We start from the raw sequence: 21,932 nt of genomic DNA on the forward strand, positions 1-21,932 counted from the left end.
GAAGAAAGGAGTTCACGAAGTACTTTCGTCTTTGTGGTCAACTCCGAAGGAACTTCATCAAGTGCGTAAGCATCCTGAAGAGCGACCGCAGCTCACTGGCAGACTCAGGTGCCTGCTTTTCAGGGTCCACGTAGATTCCCCGTCCGTCCAGAATGTGATCCAGAATGTGGATTCTGGTCCTACTGAACTGGCATTTCTCCTCGTTGAAGGTGATGCCCGCGTCTGAAAGTCTACGCAATGCTGCATGGAGGCGCCTGTCATTGTTGTTGATTTTTCCTGTAGATCAAGCCATTACCAATAAGTCGGATAAATGCACACAGTGCCGTCGGGGTCTTGAAATATCCGTTACATCTTTCCGTTGGAAAAATTCCGGGGCAGTCGCGATACCAAAGGGCAGACGAAGAAATTGGTATCTTCCCAACGGGATGATGAAGGTGGTCATTTCGCGACTTTCTCGTGATAGGGAGGCTTGCCAATATCCAGCATTGGTGTCGAGCTTGCTGAACACCTTAGCGTCCGTGATTTTGCTGATGTTCTCTTCTACCGTCGGCACCATCACGGGCTCACGGACGACTTGCTTGTTGAGCTCGGCGAAATCAATATAGATGCGTAGCTTGTCGCTCTTTTTCCTTACAACAACCATCGGTGCGCACCATTCCGTGGCATGCTCTACCCTTTGAATTGCGCCAAGATCTTCCATTCGGTGTATTTCGGCTTGTACACTTGGTAGCAATGGAAGTGCTACACGTATTGGATAAGTTACTGCATATGGCCTCGGTCCCGGAACAAGGTGAATGCTGTATGTTGCCTTTATCAGTCCTAGGCCTCCAAAGAGCTCGGGGTACCTTGACGCAATGCAGTCGTGTCCGTGGTCGTCTACGATTTCGAGAAGTTAAAGGAGAACCTCCAAGGCCTTGCTGGGTGGTCGACCTAGCAGAGCGTGTTGCAGGCCGTCGACGATGAAGACTTCCTGCTTGGTCGTCTGGCCGTTCCACCTCATGTCTACGTGTACTTGACTCAGAGTGTTTATCAGGGACTTCCCGGGGCCGTAGAGCCTCTTCCTAGGACGTGTCGCAGAACATCGCGTTTCTGGATACAGGGCTGACTCTGGCACGGCAGTGACATCTGCGCTAGTGTCAACCTTAAACTTGATTGGTCTGCCAGGAGCGTAATAAACCAGGCATCTAGACGATGACGGATGCTGTAGACCATCGAGGAATACCTCTTCGAGCGCTCAACGCTAGTGCTTGGGTCGGCGACCACGCCGTCCGCGACCGGATGCTGTCGTCGTCGCCGGTGTAGTCTGGCAGACTGACGCGAAACGGCCCAGTTTCCCACAGTGGCTACAGACTTTCCCCTGTGCAGGGCATTCTATCCTCGGGTAGAATCGCATCGACCCACACCATTTGCAGGGATTGGACTTTGGCTGTGCAGGTCGTTGAGGTGAAGGCCGGGCTTCAGACTGCCGTCCCTTGTGTGAAGCTGGCCTACCAGAAGTGACAGCGTCTAACGTGGTATTCGCCGTCGGGGCCTGCGATGGCGGTTCGTTCCCGCGAAGAAGATTCTGCTGCCACTCCACAGCCTCAGAGTTTCGGGCCATGTTCACTGCTTTCTCAAGTGGAACTTCAGAATCCAATTGTAGCCGCTCACTCAGACGACTGTCGCGGAGGCCAACAACCAGCTTGTCTCGAATAAGTTATTCTTTGAGTGGGCCGAATCCGCGGAACAACTCTAGTTGGTGTAGCTCCTGAACGAATTCTCCCACCGGCTCGTGTTCTGAGACTGCAGGTTGAAGCGCGCGCGCTTGTAGAGCACGTTCCGGCTTGGAACGAAGTACTTGTCGAAGGCTGACTTAAGCTTGTCGTAGTCGTTGGCTACTTCGTCTATCAGTCGCATGGAAATGAGGACGTCTTCTGCCCTGGTCCCCATAGCGTACAGGAACGTGTTCGCCTGTGTCGAGCTGTCTTGCTTATGCAGGCCCGATATGATCCGGTAACGCCCCCATCTCGTCACCCAGCGCTGCCACCCCTCCGGCTGTCGAAAATCGAACTTCTCCGGAAGTTCTACCGCGAATGGGTTGAACGCAGGCGGCGCAGGCGCAGGCGTAGCCGTTGGTTCGCCGGCTGCTGCTGCTGAGTCTTGGGTGGACATTCCAGAATACGTGGGCTGGGCTGTTTCGCTGACGTGTGACCCTTGCCACCATGTCGTAGTCAAGCGGATAGAAAGCCGACCGTCTCCAAGAACGAGAGAACGTTTAATGATCAAAGCCACGCGATCAGCTCGCGCATACAAGCGACGGCCGTGTCCCAACCTTGTCGTCGTCTTTATATTACAGACGACAAAGGATAAGATAATGTCTAAAGTGTTGTACATGACGTTAAATGGTTGGCCAGCACATGTTAGTGATGAGGGGTTACTTCCGTATTTCCAGAGGGGGTCGAAATTATCAGCTGATTGTCAACGCGTCATCTGGGGAAACAAGGGGATAATTCCCACTGTTTTGCAGGCAGAAGGGTTAGACTTACTGCATGAAGGTCATCCAGGGGTAACTCGGATGAAAATGTTAGCTAAAAGTCATATGTCTGGTGTCCTCGTATCACTCAAGAAGATATCGAACGTTTTGTCAAAGAGTGTTTCGGTTGTCAAATGACGCAGAATCAACGAAAGGCTCCATTTCATTCATGGGCTTGACCAGAGAACGTTGGATTTTGCGTACAAATGTAACATTTGGTTCATACACTCTTACCGGAGTTACTTCTATTGTTACTTTTAGACCGTTGTTACGTGTATATAGAAGTAACATCGGCTCCAAGGAAGAGGTAACACAGGAAATTGCGAATTTTAGAACTAAATTGGGTCTCGAAGAGCTGGGGTAGAGGTAACCTGTGGGGAAAACCTCTGTCCTCTCCTGGTTACTTGTACGTGTTACTTGTAGTGGAAGTCCGTTACTTCTACGTCGTAATGCGTTCACAAACAATCACAGCCGCTTTTGATCGCTTTTGGTCGCTAATCTGGCAACAGTTTACAGTATCACACGAGAAGGGACACTACATCGCGTCCTCGTGTTTTGTCGGTTGCATCTTTTGAAATGTGACGCCTCTGTGGCTGACAAGTTAAATCACGCTCGTTGTTGTAGATGTGTTGTGAACTGCTTCCAAATGGTGTTTACAAACAAGGACTTCTGGGGTGTGCCGAGAGGCAGATGCAAAGAGTGCGAGGACTGCAAGAAATACATGGTGGAGTCCGGCAGTGGTCATCTAAAATATGAATACTGTGCGCACAGCCCGGTTTCACATAACAGGATACGTGAAATAGGTAAGTGCGTATTTCATCAGGATCGTTCTAAGTAGATTCGCTGTTGATTCCTGTCTTATGGCAAGTCATACATGATGTGCTGTCTGCGCACGTGTAAGCTGTTTGTCGCAGTGATAATGCTCGGCCTTAGCGCATTCTGCTTTCTCTTGCCAGCTTTGCTCTCTACATCGACTTTACTTTGTATCTCTCCGTGTCGCCTTCTTCTCCCAGCATCTTTCATAGACTGAAACTTATACGATACCTATAGAGCCATTTCGACATTGGGTTTTGTGTAATGAAATTTTACTACGAGCAAATTGTTTCCATTCAGCGTTGAAGAAGAGTGATAAGCGCTATAGTCTGTGTGTCGTAGCAATGACAACGAAAATAAACTGGATTTTTCGGTGTACATTGGTTCTGAGAAGTATTTAGTTCTCTTATCGTGGGGTTATACTTTTCATTTCGTGTTTTTCTGACGGACTTAATCTATTTTGGTTTATGGGTTAATTACTAAAAAACTAAAGCCTAGTCGACTCACTAATGAAACGATGCGCGATTTGTAGTTCCTCATGAATAGTCAACTGATTGATCACAACAGTAATTTTGTGATTGTGTTTCTTTATGCCCAGGTGTGTGTGTGTGGGCGATTACTATTTTCTTTACTTCTTGATACGGCTTGATTTTGACTTGTTCAGGGTCGTGTTGTCAATGACAGGTTATTTCGTCGTCTTACTGGCTAGTTGATGAATTGACTCAGTCATTTTCTGTCTGATTGCCTTCGTAAATTTCACTGATTTCGTGGTGAATGGGTCGACTGATTGCACGGTATGACTTGAGCCACTGTGATTGGTCTATGTGGTTAATTGACCGGAATGGTTGCCCACATTGATGCCTTAATTGGTTGTTATCAGTGGTTTGCCAGTTCAACTGACCACCAGATAGCATCTCGCGAATTATACCAATGAAGAAAGTCAAGACAATCAATCAATCAATAACACCGACTAGTCAGTAAACTGTTAAAAAATAAGAAATCGATCACATCTGCTACTGAATTACATTCAGATGAATTTATCTACCAGGCAACCTAAATCGCCATCCCGATGAGTCAGACAGTGGAGGAGCGGGTGGGCTGGTGGTAATTAATATGTCAAGGGCCTGCAAACTAATGTCGACTGATTTCCATTAGGTGGTGAAGAACATGTTCAGGACGTGAACTTCCAGCCACAGGAGGAAACAAAACATAACTGTAGCGTTTTCCATGGTATTTATTTTCTTACATAACGACCTGCCATCCACAAAATATTTTGCCATCTGTGTTTGTTGGAAGTTAACATTTCAGTACTCTCTTCTTTTTATGTGCATGTATCGCTGGCGTCACGATTATGCTGCATTACACCTTGCCTTGAGGATGTTCAATGTGAACTCCATACTGTGGCTGGTTTCATCACTGCCGCTACATGTACAAATATGGAAGCTCGTGAATTGGAAAATCCCCCCTTTTCGGCAAACGACGCTACGATACCGAACACCGTGTCTTCCAACATATTAGGTATCTACATTCTTTGCATTCATTACTCGTGCTTGCACAAGTGTAATTAAAGTCTGCTTTTGCTGTTAATGATGTACCCAAACAACGTGAGAATGACAAATAAGGAGTGCCCATTCCATTTTAGATATTTATGGTGGGGAAAGCGGCACTGTCCCCACAGCAACAAGCAAGAATGAGGGCAAGGTCCGTATGCATGCATGCCGCCCCTGCAATTTTACAACACAATATTTCGCGCGATTCTGTGAACACATCAAAGCCCCTTTAGAGCTGTATTCATTATACATAGTCTCACATATGCCACCACATTGAGAAACGATATCTTCGTTATCTTCCCAGGCAGCACAGCGCGACGACCCAACGTCGGTGCGCCGGCGGCGACCGACCCGACCGGGTCGGCTCCCGACCATGGTCCGGCATACGGTTTGCAACACGGGGATGTTAATGGTCCGTTATCGGCAGCCTGTATCGTACCCCAACGATTTCCCGAGGTGCAGCCAATGCACACTTGCGGGTACCTCCTACCCCCCAAACAAGAGTTAATCTGCGCGATTTTTAAAAACAAAATCAATATGTCATTGTAGAAAACTCTTTATTGCACAAAATACATGGGTTCTTTAATGCATCACTTCACCACCACCACCACCACCAACAACATAGATGAATGGATGATGATGATGTGGGATGTTTCCCTGCGTTGGGTGCAGGACCCTACCCCATTCCAAAGAGGTTCATATGAGAGGATGACGAGGGATGACTTCACCAGCAATGAAAGAAAGAGTGTTACATTGAAAGTATATAACCACCAGTCCCACATACGTACTATTTACTTCACAAATATTCACTTAACACAGGTTATATGGAACAGAGATAGAAGTTGGAACTCGTTACCAGTTAAGTTAGACTGTTGAAAGATGGAAGCCGCTGAAAAGGTTAGCCAGAACATAATTGTAAGCCGGTTCCACGTTAGCTCAGACAGGGAGGTCCCATGGACCTTCTGAATTTTCATGAGTTTTCATATATATTTAGACGCTCATCGCAGATGATGATCAACATTGGTAAAATTAATCATTCGAATACTTTCCGTGCAAAAAAATCGAGAAATCCAGCCCTGAATTCGATTGTTGTAATTTTGTCGTGTTTGCACGTGTATACATCCTGAGTTCTACAAGATATCGTAGTGCATTTTTTGTGTGCTTTAGTATACCTACCTGCCAGCACTCCGAGCGTAAATTTAGGTGCACAGGTGCAGCACTGTATCGTATAAAAAGCGGCGAACATGCTCTGTCGCGCAGTTTTGTTCAAACTTCGACGCTTCTTGCTCTGGCTGTCGATATCTCCGAAACGTTCGTACGCAGTGGGGCCGCGTTTTAACGCGCTAATCAGCAGTATACGCCTTTGGAGAAGAAGTTTTTGCGTTAGATGAAAGGCCTAACATCGGGCCATATCCTGGCAAAATATATACGAAATGAAGTGGGACCTTTTTGAGAAATACACGCGCAAAATCCATGTTTATTTCGAAATATGCCTAAGCATTTGCCTATTTAAGCACATACCGCTAGGAAGTATATGCAGGATAGATATATCAGATGAAAGAGCATTAAAAGATGAGTGTGCTGATACCAAGTATTGCGATCAGGGACATCTATAGCCAGAGATATCAGGCGTTGAAATTAGAAAAAAAGTGCGCGAGAGGGCATGTTCGCCATTTTTTATAGCACACAGCGTTGCACCTGCGCGTTAAAATTTGCTCTCTGACAGCTGGCCTGTAGGCATAATAAAACAGCAAACACGGCAAAACTGAAACATCAGAATTCAGGGCCGGATTTTCTCGATTTTTTTGCACGAAAGCTATTCGGCAATGTTGATCATAATATACGACAAGCTTATAAATATCAAAAATACTGAAGACCCAGGAGGTCGATGGGACCTCTCTGCCTGAACTGACGTGAAACCGTCCGGTAACTAAATTTCAAACGCAGTTACACGTAATAAAACCTAATGAAAATTGACGTGAAGTTAAGCTACTTTAGAAATGTAACAGGTTACCTTCAAGTTATTTGCTACTCAATATATATACTTTTCAGCTCTTGACCTGTCTGTATGGTTAATTCAGACCTTGCTGTCACAGTGGGCGATTCAAGACGTTTCAAAATAGTCTTGATATACAAAAATGATATCAATATCTGCTACGACAAAAGAAGCCTACATTTACGGGCTTCTTTAGGAAGGGATTTGATGATTTTAATCTCGGAATAAGGCACATGAAAAATGAGCACAAAGCAAGTTTGTGCTCTACGAGTTGTCCCCTATACCCAAGCAGCAAAATGTACTGAAAGTCGGGTGCAATAGGGGTGGATGGGTAGGTGGAAGGCCTTGACCAGACTCGTGAAACCAAGGAACATCGATAACACATACCGTCCACCCCTATTGCACTCGACTTTCAGTACATTGTGCTGCTTGGGTACATACATATCGTAGAACTGTGCCAAGTTTTAGTCCTGCTACTCAATGCCCTCTATCATTATCAATACACTTCTTATCGTTAAGATGCGCCATACCTGAGCTTCCTAATGCTCGGCTAAAACATAATTTGTAACATTCACCGTGTAACAACACCGTGTAACCGGAGTTAGTCGCGCTCTGCACGTGGCATCTTTCATTTCAAGTCATGGAGGGAGGACTCAGCCTGCGATGTTTGTAGACCAGGATCGAACAAAAGGAACTTTGAACTTTCTTCAAGTTACTTTGACGAACTTAACCCCCACCCCCGAAACAAAAGAAAAAGGGAAAAGAACGAGCTCCTCAAGAAGAACAACATGGAACCTTTGCTAATACGAGGACAACATATATACACACAATTTGGGAACCACAATCTAAGAAAAAAGGCGTGAGAAGGTGGTAACTTCCTTAGTTACCTCCTAAGCCAACATGATAAGGGGTGTAAAAAGGTGGTAAAAGAAATTATCATCCATCCAAATTACAACAAAAAGGTGTACGCCCCCCTCTCTCACCGGATCAGAAGCGCTAACCCTATTATTCGTGGCAGAGAGTGAGGTAGCAGGTAGAACTTTCCAACCTTTTAGGCACAACATATGCGACAGCTATTACCTCCTAAAAGGTCCACCCTTTTTTCTGAGAGTGCAGTATATGGCACCTGTGTGTGTGACTCGTACCCTTGTCTTTAGGAGAAATATTAATGTATCAAGAAGATGCCTTTTCTTATGGCTTTCTTGCTAGGAAGGCCTCTTATTATGGATACCTGAAGTTCTTTTAAAAGAAAAACAACACAGCATACCAGACTGTATTCCTTTCAAGCAATCATCACAGCGCGATAGGTTCATAGTGTTGTAACCGAAGTGCGGGGTGGATTCTGAAAGTGGAAGATAGCTCGAGCTCAGGGTTACACTGAGAAAAGTACACCACACCACATGATGCACACGTTATTGAATACAGACCAAATAGCCAAACTTACAGTTTTCAGCATGACATGACAAGATCCACTAGAAAAATCTTGACCATCATCACTGGCTCTGAGGCAGAGAGCTGGTGGTGGGCACTTCGTTGATACCGTCATCAAGGCATTGATTCCTTTAAGCACGCTCTTGTAGTGGTCCAGCATGACATTCTGAATGAAAGATCGGGATAGCTTTCATTCACTCACAGTTTCACAGAAATTGACATATCATGCGTCGATCACAGTACGCATTTTATTCACTTCGGAGGTTCCTTTTTTTTTTTTTTTAGAATGACTCCAAAAACGAACCTTGAGCTGAAGTCCTCCAGCATTCCCGTTTTGTACGCACGCAGGAGATGAAAAGCACAGCTGCAGCACGCAGTCGTCCTGAGAAATGGTTACATTTCGTTTGATGTCAAATAAACAATACATACGATTCCACACTTTACTGAACCATATTTTCACCAAAACGGAGTCCATTATCCTAAAAGCAACGCATAAACCACAATGGATCACTGAAATCGAAACTATGCGATGCTAAGTTTCGAGAGAAGCCTTCTAGAACGGTGTCACTCATGTTGAAAAGCATCTATGAGTAACATTTATCAATGCGAGGAATACCACAAAAAGAAATAGCACTTACCACTCGATGAATTGCTTAAAAATGTTGGAATTCCTCGAAAGTTTCGGGAGCACGGCCGGATACATTCGTTTCTCGCAGCGAGAGCGACGGGGACTCCAACAGTGCAAACACGGCGGGATGATCGAGGAACATCATTGGCCAGATTCGAAACTGTCTGTTATGTGATTGCATCACTCGGCGCCTGACTGTCTGGGAAGAGAAATCCGTTGCTGCACCCCGGTCATGTGACTGATTATCGTGAAGTGATCAGATCAGCATCGGGGAGCGATCCTATATTTTGGTCACATGACCAAGGTCAGTCCAGACCGGGAAATGATCAGAGCAGCATCGGGGAACGATCCTACATTATTGTTTACATGACCAAAAGGAGACCAGAGCGGGAAATGATCAGGGCACGGTCGGGGGACTACCTTATCTTCTCTTATGTTCTACCTCCTCAGTTCCCACACCGCTGGGAACCAGTCGGGCACTATCGCCCGTTCAGGAGCCGAAGCCCCCATTGCGTTCCCATTCTTTTCCCGAGGGTTTGTGCTGCCTGGGTTACGTTGCCAATGCTGGGTTGTGTTTTCCTGATATTCACAATAAAATACGTGCCCAGGAAAGCTCATGGTCATTGTATTTTGGTATGTCACCCGTGACGTGTTTCGTGTGTGCCTGCATGCAATTTGCTGCATGCATGCACGGACGCGAGGAACGGGCGGGTGCAGCCCCGGAGCCCCGGGAACGGTGTTACTTCTAAATACACGATGCATCTGGTTACTTTTAGAGAGGTAACCTCGGGAGAGGTAACGCTGTACCCATCTAGTGTACAGGTAACAATATTGCAATTTTTTTACCTTTACTAGAAGTAACCGGGCTAAGAGTGTAGTGCTGGTGGACACCCTTTATAAGTGGGTAGAAGTTGGCATAATGTCGACAACTACAGCAGAGGATACTGTGCAATGGCTGCGCAGCGTGTTTGCTCGTTTTGGATTACCAGAGGAGATAGTAACGGATAATGACCCTCAGTTTGTGTGAGACACACCTTGTAGTTTTCTGAATGCTAATAATGTTCACCATCAGCGCATCCCACCATATCACGCGGCATCCAATGGCACTGCAGAAAGGTGTGTCCAGACTATCAAACGATGCTTGGCAAGTCAGGTGTTGGACGAGAAGAGCAGTGGTCATGTCAAGCGCCTGCAGCATCGCCGGCACCCTGTTCGCCTATCGCAATACCCCCAATGTGGTTATAGGAGTCTCTCAAGCTGAAATCTTCCTGTCCTGAAGGCCGAGGACACGTCTGCCGTTGCTGCACCCTGATATGGCATCCCATATGCACAGACACCATGATCGAGTAGAAGTTACTGCGGACAGAAACCGTGGTCCATATCGGTTCCATGAGGATAGCCCTTCCATGCAGGAGATCTATAGTACAAGTACATGAATCCCGGCCAAACGACAGCCAGGTGGTTAACTGGAGTAATCGTTTCTCGTGTCAGCCCCTCAACATACATCGTGTTGGTGACCGATGGAGAACGTTACGTGCACGTATAGACCACCTGCTCCACCATGCATTTGAGGTTGTTCCTAACAGCCAGGTATCCGTGCTGCCATGTAACACTGATGTATTTGAGTTGGGACAACCCGGCCTGGAGGAACCTCTCATAGATAAGACTAGGTTGTCGGAAACAAGTCCGGAGACACCCGCGACAACACTTGACGCTGATGCTCCCTATTCGGACTTTAATTTGCAATGCTCTGGCTCTTCAGTACGCGTGGGCAATAGCAGTCCAAAGAGTATACACAGTCCGAAAGGTACCGATGTTCCTGAGGGTGTGCCGGTTATGTTCCTGAAAGTTGCAGAGATCGCAAGCAACCTGATAGTTACCAGAGTGTGTAGTTTCGGGGGTATGAGTTGTTATTGGGTGCGTTAAGTCTTTTGGTGCACACAAATCGGGAGTATGAGACACCCGGAGCGGCCAGTAAACAGCGAAAAGCAACTTTGGAGCGCTACACTGTTCGCTCGCTGATTCCTGTTTTCTGCTCATGCAGTGCACAGACGGAGGACACGTTGTCTTACTTTGAATCTATAAGACACGTTAGAAGAGGCGACGACGGTTGTGAAGACTTTCCCTTGCAACAGAAATGAAATGGAAAAGGTGGGAATATGTAACAGACACCATAGGAGCTATATACTGCGAACATGACTTCATGGCATGAAGGTGTCTGCATTCAAGCACTGCATTTCCCGCGAATAACCTCCAATATTAGTGTGGAAGTTGTCCACTAATGAAAAAGCATGGTAAGAGTTATAAAAATATTACAGTTTACTGAAATCGGAGCATTGAGTCACATATAGTGAGTTCGTATTTTGCTTCAGAGCCCACACTTCGAAGGTGGTCCTGCCGGTGCTCAACAGGAAGTACGTCACGGATAATCTCAAGCACCCGGACGCTTGTTTTCTGTTTCCATGAGCCCATTTGAAACGAGAGCTCGAAAAGCAGCACGGAGCCTCACACTCTGTGGTGCTCGAGTGGCGCTTGTGTCGCGTTAAGTGAGTAGAGTCTGAAGCTCTCGCTCACCGAGGCGCCTACTTAACGCACCCAGTACCAACGTACAAAAAAATAAGGGGTACAAAGTGTTATACATTGCGAAATGTTTGCACTGTGTTTGCAATCGTTGTGCTAAGTAAGTGGCTCGGAGTGCGAGTGTTTCAGACTCCACTCAGTTAACGCGACACAAGCACCACTCGGGCACACGGGAGTGCGAGACTTCGAGCCGCTCCCCACGCACCGGTTTTGAAATGGGGGCTTTGAAGCAGACGACAAGCGCCCGAGTGCTTGGGATTTTCCGTGATGTACTTCCTGTTGAGCGCCGGCAGGACGACTTTCGAAGTGTGGGCTCAGAAGCAAAATACGGACTTAATATGTTACCCGATGCTCTCATTTCGGGAAACGGTAGTATTTTCGTAACAGTTATCATGTGTTTGTGTGTGTGTGTTTTTTATATTAGTGGACAACTTCCCCACGGATATTGGCGGTTATTTGCGGGAAATGCAGTGCTTCTTTGCAAATATATTCACGCCATGAAGTCATCTTCACAGTAAACAGCTCCTATGGCGTCTGCTACAAATTCCGATCTCTTCCGTTTCATTCGCTGCTACAAGGAAAAGTCTGCACAACCGCCTTCGTCTTTTGCAACGTTGCTAGAGGTTCAAACTAAGGCAACGTGTCCTCCGTTTATGCACTGCATGAGCAGAGAACAGGAAGCGGCATCAGCGGGTCAGCAGTGTAACACTCCAACGTTGCTTTTCGCTGTTTCGGGGTCGCTCCGGGTGTCTCATACTCCCGATTTCAGTGCGCCAAAAGAGGGGCGCCTACTTAACTCAACTAATGTTAGGCCAGCGTGTGAGCTCGCTACCTCGGAGGTAAAAGACAAAGTTCGTTGCTTGTCCTCGCGTGCACTTCTTTAGAGTCTCTCGACATGTGCTGTACATTGCTGGTAACAGTGGCAACAAACATTTTCCTTGGAACAAGTTTCATCATTCCTTCGTAAGACACAATACAGGAATAGGTATAGGAATGTTTACAACAACAACAACAACAACTTTATTTTCGGCCTTGGAGAGTGGGGAGTTTCATCGCAACAGGCGATACTCTACCCCAGTGCTTGGTGGAATGGGGGGAATAAAATAACGAGCCCCTTTACAATAACGATCGAAGTCCGATGGTGTCCAGAAATGTCAGAAGAGATTTGAGCGCAGAGCGTTGCTGGGCTGGATTGGGCCAGGGACCAAGCAATTTCGGTAGGGAGAAAGGGCGAGAGTCCAGCTGACGAAGAGACTCGGAGAGTGTGATTCGGGAAGGTTCGGAGTGAGGGCAATGAAGAAGAATGTGCTCCAGATCCTCAAGAGCACCACAGTGGCAACAGGTGGGAGAATCAATTTGTCTCAAGCGGTAACGCCACTGAGCTGTAAAGGCCACATCGAGGCGCATGCGGTGGATTAATGCAGCATCCTGACGAGATGTGTTTCGTGGCATGCGGAAAGCGAGCATGGGATCAACTCTGTTCAACATAGAGGGGGGAAGAATGTCGGTTGTCCGTTGGCGGGAAGCCAGGGGTGTCACTAGACGTCGCAGAATTGAACGGCGGTCTCCTCTGAGCAGAACAATACGGGTCCGGTTCCGAGACGAGAGTGCTGCTTCTGCGGCGCTGCTTGAAGTGCAGATTTGGAGTCTGTAAAGACTGCCCATTCCCGGGGTGGAAAATCAGCGATGTGTTGTAGAAAGAAAAGGATGGCATAGAGTTCCGCAGCTGTGGAGGAGGTTGGATGTGAAAGGCGTCTTCCGTGCACGACGCCTTCGGATGGAATGACGAAGGCTGAGGCGGACTTGTTGTTTCGGGATGCGCCATCAGTATATACTGCCGTAAACGTAGAAAACTTCTCGTCTACCAGAGCATGAAAATGGGATCGGAGGACTTGAGGGGGGACCTGATCTCTTCTTTGCAGAAGGTTTGGGAGGCGTACAAACGTGGGCGGTACCGGGAGAGACCAGGGGGCTTCCGGCGGTATAGTGTCCTTAGTTATGAAGCCAGTGAGAGTCTGGCGTGTCCTCTGCGCTACTCGATAGAAGTCGCTTCCAGGGCGGTATCGAATTTTCCTGAGTAGCGGGTGGCGGGGAATGTGAGCACGCAAACGGAGGTAGTGCCGAGCCGTTTCCCGTTCACGGAGAACTTCAAGCGGGAGCTCACCAGCTTCAGCCAGTACTTGTCGTGTTTCAGCCATTCTTGGAACTCCGAGGCATCGAGGAATGTTTACAAACGTGTGAGAAACTACGGCTTTTTTGATGAACGAATCAAATCTCTCGTGGGACCGGGTACCCATTATCAAGCCATTAGCTATGAAGCGTGAAGAAACTCCCATTTCTTGTATTGTCAATCCAAATGCTTGTTTGGTAGGAAGGCTCCACCAGCGCTCTGCGCTCAAAGCTCTTTTGACCTTTTCGGACACCCTAGAACTTCGATCCCTATTGTGAAGGGGCTCATTATTTCATTCCCCACATCACCACCAGCAATGGGGTAGAGTATCGCCCATGGCGATGAAACTCCCCATTCAGCATCTAAAAAAAAAAATTGTTGTTGTTCTATGACACAAAAGTACTCCAGGTTTCTACCATTGCTCAATGATCGAAATGTTCTGGCTAGCAATAGAACTATATGAAAGGTTTTACGTTACTCCCAACTTTACCAACGCCTGGCCATCATCCTGACACGCGCATATCGAGGGAGGAGGGTAAGAGGGCCGAGGCCTCCCTGAAGCTCCACACTCTCAGAAAAAAAGGAGTAACGGGGGAGTAACTTCCCACATTTACTCCATTTCTATTCCCCCTGTCAGTCGCTTACGCCCTCTTTCTTCCTGGATTTGCCATGTAACTCCATCTCTGCAAATAGGTACTCTCTCTTGCCGGCCCTCCTTCTCGTACGGTGACTTTCGAGTCATCAACTTGTGTACTACGGCGCAGCCATCCATACATAATTTTTGTTATATATTCCATGGCTTTGCACTGAGACTCTCAGTTGGTGAAGTTCTCACCGTTACGTGAGAGCACATCGTGAAATGTGACCTTCTGACACATTAATTACGTCGAATACTTATCCAGGAGTCTACCGCGTTCGAGAGTGCTTCCCAATGAAGGTTACTGAGGGAAGCTTGGATGTTTTTCTCTAGTGAGTAGTTTCGTGGGACTACTGAATTTCTTAGATGGAGATATCACACCCCCCCTACCTTTTTTACACTATCATAAACCTTCCCTTCCTCTTTCACGCACAACTTTTCCCATCCCCATCGAGTATATGCACTATGACGAGTTGCTTATAAGCGGATATACAGATGTTCCGAAATAAGAAATTTCACAGATGATTCCAAAGCAGTTGCAGAGGCACCGGCATAAATTTGCTTCATGGTGTCAGCATGATGCCTGTAACTTGTGTCATGGTTATTCCTGGGAAATGGAGTAAAGTGGAACTCTCTTTTGGAGGGTTTAAGTTTTACTCCAAAAGGGAGTGTTCTACGAGACAAGCCATTTGCTCCCCTAAATGAGCTGTGACGATACCATTTTTCCTCAGAGTGCAAGGTTACTTGTGTAAATTGCCCTCTTTGCGCACAGATCATCATGATTTATACTCAGACGTCGTCGTAATAACCAGAACCTTATCTGCTAGATCCGTACCATATAAGAGGTTTCTAGTGCCCCCATTCTCTCATCTACTGTATAAAAACGGTCCGAATGCCGGGGGTGCACATTTTTTATCACCAGTTGGTAACGCATCGGCAGTACAACAACAGTTAAAAACAGATTTAAAACATCCCGTTTCTACTGGTTTCTACTGTTTTATCTAACGTCTACTTGTTGAATGCTTTGCCCGCTTCCCCTAGAAACCCTTCCTCCCCTGTAAAAATCCTGAAAACGCGCATGCTTGGCAGGCTTTTACGTTTTCACTCGGGACTAACAAGGCCTCGTCGAGGAAAACCAGGAATTCGAGAACCTACCAGGAATGTACAAAGGCTGGATCAGGAAACATTGATCACATTGGTCATACAGGTGTCGTAGCTGCACAAAGCCTGCAATGAGAGTAAGTAACACATTAATTATATTGGGTGGTCAGTGCAGTCCTGGTAAGGAAATATGTCGATCTTGATGAGAAGCTCTCGATCCTAAGCCAAGGAGAATTGACTGAACTGAGTGGTGGACTGAAATGGCAGAGCTGTAAGCAAATGTCAGAAATACTAAGAGGGAGTTCCCGTCCTTGTGGTGTGAAGTAATATACAACGCTCACATTGCTTGTAAGGTGTGGTTGAAACACGTAAAGCGTTGTTTGGTCAATGAGCAACTCAACACGAATTGGAGACGTCCTGCAATATTTCCGCGAGACACGGATGAAGAATTGTGCGATTTCTTCTGAAGAGCCGGAAGGAAGTGGGGCAGTCTCCACATTGCGTGTGAGGCGATCGATCGCGAGGGCCAACCAACGGTGTTCAGCAGGTGTTGGTAGGTAGGTTCTAACTTATGGGGGCTCGATTAGGGAGTAAGTCGACAGAAGAGGACGAGGAACATTTGCGGGATTGGATGGAAGAGCGGTACACGACATACTTCCGGACTAAAGTGTGCATCCAAGGGGCTTATTCGCGGTCCAGCTGGATTCTATACCTTAGTTTCTGCTTCGCCTGTCTTGCGAAGAGCTGGTTTTCCAAAGATGTATAGGTGCTCTTCGAACCAAGTAAGGACCAGAAGGAGGACCTGCGTTCGAACAACCAGGTATTTGCAATTTCCAATAAATATAAAGCGAAGTTGTTAAGCTTTAGAGCATCGTCCCAGGCATTGTGCCTCGCTGGACGTTTATGCGAGAACAACCACTCGGTAGTCCAACTCGCCTCGTCCAGTAGACATGCGTGGGTCGCGGTGACGTACGGTGGGCTGACAGGCAATCGCCATATTGGTGCCGTCGCTTGGAGTAAGGGGAATCACAATGAAGAACGAACGGCGCGAGCGGAGTTTCAGTGTTGCGAATGCAGCACATATAGCTTACAAGCTGGGTAGGAAGCTCGACAGGAATCTTCGAATAGAGTTGTAGGGGATGGGGCCGAACTTAAAGACAATGTAAAGGAGACACTGGAGCACCAAGTGGTTCCTTGGAAGAATGCGATTGGAATGCTCTTTAAAAGAAAAAAACGATGATGAGTAGGTGAGGGTCACGATTTGGTCTCACGATATACATAACCGCGTACTAAGAGTTATTATTACGACTCAGGGAGGCAGAACCCCTACAGTCTCCTAGGTTGGACTGGTTGGAACTAGTAACCAAGCCGTAATTTAATTGAGTCAGACCACTAGCAGAATGCGTGGAGGCCGAACGCAAATTCATTGTGTTTTCTTTTTCTTTTTCTATATTGTGTTCTGTACTTTTCGCAGATTTGACAACATTGGGCTGGAGTCACAATTCTGGTAATTTTGTGAAGATATCACGTGACATTCTGTTAAGCCATATGAATACAATGAAAGGCTCTCACCATTGTCAACAGGAAAACGTATGAGGTTCCCGGTGTCACTTCCGGGAGGTGAACAGCTGAGCAGCTTTTTCTCCGTATAGACACTGCAGTCAATCGAAGGATATCAATATAGCGTACGGTGACCAATGAGGTTTTTCACTATGAAAAACCGCTAACGCCAGTTCATAAAATTTCAAACGCCAGAGTTATGTCCAGTACCCACACATTATATGCAATTTCTTGGTGATGTGTGAGAAAGACTTGTTGTGCTGAAGGATGCCGCACATTGGCTGAGCTTTGCCATTAGCATACGATAACTGCACATTGCATACCGTTTGCGAACACGACTATGAGTTACCCAGCTCACGAATGGACTGTCTTAAAAGAACTGCGTACGTCTTTAGAGAACGCGAAACGTCGAGGTGGCATATCACGAAACAACATGGTACATATAAAATCGTGACGTTATTGTTCAAAGTGTGTATATACACTGTCTCCGATCGTGAATAGAGTACGGCCTATGACGAAAACACAGGCCGCTCATTGCACTGAATTAAAGTGGCACTGTACGAATTAGCTAAGTGAGTGAGTGAGTGGAGTACGAACAAATTAAGTGGAAGTAGAAAAGAATTGGGGCGGGCTCAGTCGTGACCGAGCTATAGTGTTTTACATGAAAACGTCATGATCTCCGATACAATTGCCCCTTTGCGGGATCTTTGTGAGCGGAACGGTACGCGTGGGCCAAACTCGTTTGGCTCGAACGACACTGCGAAGGCGGCGCGCGCAGCCTCCAATCGCCGCTGCGCCTGGGGTTCTCTGGCGGGCTCTGGCTCCTCCACGATGCTGAGCCCACCCACCCCTCTCTGGGTGAACTCCATCGTGTGTGTCGGTCACGTTGACACTCGCACAAGTGGAAGTTGCCCCACTGGTAGAGGGTAAGCGCTTGCTGTGTGCGCCGACAGTCGAATTTGCCTGCGCCGCTAATCTTCTTCGGCGCTCCCGTAGATCTTTCGATCGCTCTGTGCTAGACTTCGCGGGATTTCTGGGTTCCTCTCTAGGCGCGCTTTGTGTTGGTAGCTGTTTCTGTAGATTTCATATTTTAGTTTTATATATGCCGCCATTCTTGCAGAAGTTTCGTATATCAACTTTGCCAATTCAAAAAATTTTGGTTAGTATTGTTGACTCCGATATCGCTTAAGGTCCAGGTAGAACAACTCAAGCGCTTTCCAACGACACCTCGTTGGGCGTACTGGCTTCACCGGTTCACGAGATAGACTGCCCGCAAGGTACGCGTATCCCTGTATTTCCGTCTCTCTCGCACGCTGGATTTAGGCGGTTGGTTACTATCGGTTTATCATCCACCGAGCTATCGCGACATGAAATTCGCCATAATTTCGTTGCATCGTAAATTTTGACCTGGATACCAAACCGAACTCACAGACGTTTTCATGCCAAAATGACGTTCACTCAAGACTGCCTCATTTCTCGTGTCTGCGATGCCTTCCACGTTATTTCATGGAATTTTTCATAACTTCCCTTTCACAACGAAACGCTTTGTTTAGTCAACGCTGTGCTCTTGGAAAGTTCTGAATCTGGAGCACACAGACAGAGAAACAGAAGCCTCAGGGTGGCTGAGAAAATGAAACGTTGAAAACTTGGCAATTACCAAATATGCCAGACCGCTACGAGAATCGGAGCATGCACCTCTTAATCCGGTCTTATCGCTACATACTTCACTCGCACAGCTTATAGGTGACTCGCTAAGGGGCCTCATGCAACGAACACGGCACGCACTCACTCGCTTCACATTCTCTCCTACATGTATGTTTTCTCATATAAAAACACATGCATACGACACTGGATGAGGCAACGGCACCTGATGCGACTTTGATAACAAGGCTTGATGCGACTGTGGTGAGACATCAAACGACTGCCATATTTAAAAGTTATACTTTTGTGCTGGAGCTTTTTTTAGGGGGGGGGAGGGGGCGGGTCCGAGGGATATGCAACGGGGATACAATTTATGGACCCGTCGGTTCGAAGAAGATGAGGTAGCGCTGCTCACGAACGACTCGATCGTAAGACTCCCTGTGTCGGCACACCTAAATAATAAAAATTACGTTTCGTACTTACGGTGTATGTCGTGGTTCGTATAAGTATTTCCCACTCGTAGAAACGTTACTTACACTTTTCCTTTGCTGACGTAGGTTACATCGAGGGCCCCTGAAGGGTTCTTCGTTGATCTGTAGCATATGTCCCCAAGGGTTGGGTCCTTTTTGTAATTCTTGTAAAGCAGATAGTATGAAGCTCCCACGGGGCGGATTTCGTTGCACTGTAAAGTCGGTTAATCTGTCTGAGTGCTTGCTGGTGCATTTTTTGCTTAGAGATGCATTACAGATGCTTAGACAGAATGCATTCATGGTTTCCTAAATATACAGGGTGCTTATTTTTATTCCTCACAGCTTTTTGATAAAAAGCTATGAGACTAGCCTGGATGTCGGTTTTGCACTTGAGTTACACGACCAGGTGGGCATCCTCTCGAAGAAAGTATACAACAACAGGACTAATCACGTAGAATTAATTAATTAACGCTTTAGTTAGGGGGTTTCGGGCAAAAGCGAGATAGTAGAATGAGAGACTATCCTCTAGAGTGACCATCCGGGACTAATTAGCGAGCAGTGTGTTGATGTGTGTTTGCTGCACGTCGTATGGCGCCGAAGAAGTCGAAAAAAAAATTGTTGCGCGGTGAAATGTGCGTTTCGCTATAAAAAAGCACCGCCTGGAACGAAATTTTATTCGTTTCCCGATAAGTCTCACGAAACGGTGAGAAGACTGAAGTGGATCGGTGGAGCTAAACGTGTGCAGTGAAACGCTGCCGTCAAGCATGTCCGCTAGAAGTAATGTTAAGCACTGTCGGGAAGCTAAAAGACCTTCATTCGTTGTGTCTTTTAGTAAAGATAGCTCACAGTGGATGCCCATCAATAACACTGTCATACGTAATCACCATTTCGCCGACGGTGATAAGCCAAATGATTCAATAAGTCATTCGTACATTCCGTCTATTATCCCTTCCGTTTAAAGGGAAGCCCGCTCCTTCAAGCTCAAGCTCCTTGCAAAAGCTAATAATCAAGGACAACCCATTCTCCCTCTACACTTACTCATTAGACGGGTTGGGACACTTTCATAGAGTTTATTACATCATGGACGAATTGCACTGCACGTGAGAATAGTAAGGAAACAATAATTATTATCTTACGTGTCGTAGACTTCGAAGCTGAGCTTCGACGTAGAACTTACACTTTGTATCGAAAACTGACCTCAAATCGCACATGTGGAAACTGTTTTGCCATGTCGCCGACGAAAATGGCATGAGGATCCCAAATGCGGTCGCTTGTTCAAGCTGTAAGCCTGTTAGCAGACTTGTAGGACGTAAGGTTGGAACATCGAACTTTCTGAAGCCTGTGTGCCGTGGCCTTACCTTACAGCGAAGATAACATCAAACACGCTTCCCGGTGCAGCGAGTGACGAGCTACTGAAACGCGTTGCCCGCTCTGTAGCCAAATATGTCATCTCGTGCAGTGGATTTCTTACGTTAGCAGAGTACGTAGTAGATGTGGGAGCGAAGTACGGCTCGGTGGATGTAAAACAAGCGATCCCACATCTCGCCACGGTTTGTCGTTCTATGAAAGAAATCGCAGCTCAGGAGCGACACTCTTTGAAGTCTAAGCTGCGTGAAATATTCAGTAACAGTGGTGGAGCTGTCACCCTTGACATTTGGAGCGATGACTTAAAAAAAAAATGGCGTACTTAAGTGTGCAGTGCATTTCACTTTTGAATGGGACTTACAAAGTCGCGTTCTAATTCGATAAGAAGACGGCTGAGAACATTAAGACCTCCCTATAAATAAAAGACCTCGCTAAGATAGCTATTCTTCGAAATTATCGGCTACACCCAGTTTCGGACAGAATTGTTTTCGTTAGTGATCGAGGAGCAAGTGTTATTGCCGCCCTCAGACAATACGATCACTTGCATTGTTCCGTGCATGTTCTCAACACTGTTGTAGAGACTGCACTCAAGCAGACCGCAGCTGACATGTCTGACGTTGGCGCTGTTATTGCCGCTTGTCGAGAGCTGACTACCTACTTGAAGCGGTCGGGACAGCAGTTCCTCTTCCCGAAGTATTTGAAGGGGGACGTCAGCACCAGGTGGAATAGCAAGTTGCGTACACTACAAACAATCGACTCCCAATGGGATTCCTGTCGACTCAATTTGGCGGACTACAGGAATCAGCCACTACATTGATGCTATTTATCGAAGAGTTCTCCGTGCAACGATAATATTTCTGGAACCGTTCAAGCAAGCGTCAGATGCCATTGAGGGATCGAGCTATCCAACTCTCTTTCTTGCGGTGCCTTGGTACTTCAAGCTGAAGAACGTCCTTCATAGCCCACTCAGCAGTGAAACGAAATGGGAATCGGTTCTGAAGGCATATGCAAAAGCTTGTCTGCTGTCCAAGTTTGAATCACCGCTTGGCTCACCGCTCGTACCACAGAGTTAGCGGCCGTGATGACCACTGAGTTCGCGAAAGATCCAGATCTGAGGATCAACTGTCAGAATTCATGGATGACTCAACCGACGAGAAGGAGAATTGTGAAGAGGTTGATGCCTACCAGCAGATGAAAGGGAAAATTGATCACGCGGACTTACTGCAATGGTGGAAAACACAGGAAACAGAGCTCCCTTCTTTAGCAAGAACGGCTACGTTCGTGCACAGCATACCTGCGTCGCGCGTGCCAAGCGAGAGGGTCTTCTCGATCGCGGGCCACTTCCTTCAGGAAAGGAGGACATGTCTAAGGTCATACAAGGTAGATGACGTACTGTTTCCCAACCGTCTGTATGTAAAAAATAAATAGAAGATCTATTTCCATGTAGTACCCTTCAAGCGAACGTTTCTTTCCACCAA

The 21,932-nt window shown here is 46.8% G+C and overlaps 1 long non-coding RNA gene across 1 annotated transcript in view; it reads right to left on the reverse strand.

Annotated features, from left to right (window-relative positions):
- LOC135390213 (uncharacterized) overlaps positions 1 to 19,264 on the reverse strand; it is a 37,585-nt gene extending 18,321 nt beyond the window's left edge. The window contains exons 1-3 of the long non-coding RNA XR_010421777.1: positions 19,156 to 19,264; positions 16,991 to 17,073; positions 15,473 to 15,544 (exon numbers count right to left, since the gene is read on the reverse strand). This is a non-coding gene — a long non-coding RNA (uncharacterized LOC135390213). The remainder of the gene's footprint in view (positions 1 to 15,472; positions 15,545 to 16,990; positions 17,074 to 19,155) is intronic.
- Positions 19,265 to 21,932: the final 2,668 nt, after the last annotated feature.

This window comes from Ornithodoros turicata, chromosome 3 (assembly GCF_037126465.1).
Source record: "Ornithodoros turicata isolate Travis chromosome 3, ASM3712646v1, whole genome shotgun sequence".
NCBI classification, from domain to species: domain Eukaryota; kingdom Metazoa; phylum Arthropoda; class Arachnida; order Ixodida; family Argasidae; genus Ornithodoros; species Ornithodoros turicata.